The sequence below is a fragment of the Echinococcus granulosus genome (assembly GCF_000524195.1).
Source record: "Echinococcus granulosus chromosome Unknown EG_S00066, whole genome shotgun sequence".
Taxonomy (NCBI): Eukaryota; Metazoa; Platyhelminthes; class Cestoda; order Cyclophyllidea; family Taeniidae; genus Echinococcus; species Echinococcus granulosus.
In genome coordinates this window covers 64025-65914 of record NW_020170446.1, presented here as the reverse complement: position 1 = coordinate 65914, position 1890 = coordinate 64025, and positions in this window count along the sequence as shown.

The window sequence follows — 1890 nt, the reverse complement described above, 5'->3', positions numbered from 1 at the left end:
ACGCGAACCCGCTCCTTGGAGACAAGGTGAACAATAATAGCGGCGAAGAATGAGGACATGGCCTTTTATTCACCTCACCGCAGACCGGACCCGAATGTAAGAAACTCAGAATCATACGGGTGACTCCGATAAGGAAGTCATAAACAAGTCCTGTAAACGCTTCTAAATAAATGCGTGAGTAAATAACCACTCCCTCCTGTGATTACGATAAAGCAATAATCAGACACATGATGGAAACGGGAACCTGCCAACTCATTTGAACGCAATATTTTTCGAAACCGCCTCGTTGTGATATGTTAAATAAACTTAACATTTCGACTATATTTGCTATGAACTACCGGTGCCATTTGATCTGACGAACAAATAGATAGGTGCAAATTCATTTCCAGAATTCAAAGTTTCCATTTATCACTGTTCAGGACTCCGAACTGCGCAGGGTGGTGAAATAAGAGGACTAAATGGCCAATGTAAGGCGTGATATATGATTTCGACTTTATAAATGAAAAGACGGAATTCCATAGTTTAGAAACTGCATTTACCATTCTACACAACCCTTCCATCTTTGTATTTGTACGCCTATCTCCATGTTTGAATGACACACATGTAAAGCAGCTTCAATGAAGAATGATATGAACAGGCTTTAACCCTTCTGAGGGTCTGGTTCACTTCGTCGCCTACGCAGAAATCGCTCAATGCAAAGCTTGGCTTGGAGTTATGTAGCATATGGTATTATCGCTGGGTAGGTTTATTGTGATGATAGCTAGGTGAAATAGCCTTATTTCCGTATTTCCACTTTTGGATGATTGCTTCGATTCTAGGCGTAAAATTATGTTTTCCGGTTTCCGTGCAGGCAATGAGTTTCCCAGTCCAATTGTTCCTTCAATTTGATACAGATCTGACTTTTCTGTCATCGTCAAAGGCAAGAAGCTGTTTGGTATCTGCTGTAGGCGCATTACCTGAACATATGAATATTCGTGAATAATTGCGATATACTCACCGTTTTCACAAAAGCTTCAAGTGTACGCACTTTTCTTGCTTTTACCAAGACTAATGTCACAAGGATGAGTTCTTCGCCAGCTATTCGAAGTCAGTGGATGCATACAGCATGGCAGTTTCAATTTGGGAAATGCTGACACGAAGATTGGACCAAGTGGTGAATCCTCACTCCGTGAGGATCCATTCATGCCCACCATTTCTTCAGTCTCTTTGATCGGTGAGAATAACCTCATTTTTACCTGTCTAAAAGGATCCAACTTGAAAAGTAGAGTTAATGAAAACTTTTGCGCTTGCAGTGGAATGGCAGTAGATCCGTGTCAGCAACCGTCAGTGACACAGTTGGTCCGACTCTTTGATGTGATCATGTGCAACGTCTGCACGAAGGACAATTCGCAACTGCGCAATCACCTCGAGAACGCTGTAGTTCCCAGTACCTCTCAAGAGACCAGCGTCATCACCGTAGATGGGCATAATTTTTGGAGAAGTCCTAGCAACCTTGTAATCTTCAGCGTACTTTTCAAGCCTTTCAAAACATCGTCATGCCTTAGCTATTAGTTTATTTTTCATCTTGTCGGTTCCAGTGGACGCGCTGATTCACCCTCATTGTAAACATCACATAAGGTTACAGTACAGATACGCCAACCCGTACTTGCAGTAATTGACAGCAAGCACCGGAATGTTTTAGTTATATTGACATGTGATTTTCGAGCCATAAATATCGAAACGTTTCCATGTATACGCTACTCAGCGATCGCAGTGAGGTACCGAAGAATTATCAAGCATACTTATTCCTCACGAAAATATCTCGTAAGGTACTAAAGGTGCTTCCAAAAGGCACCAGCTAAGTGATGTAAATTGGCTCAATTGCATCTTCCGGTTTGTCGCCTAGACGCG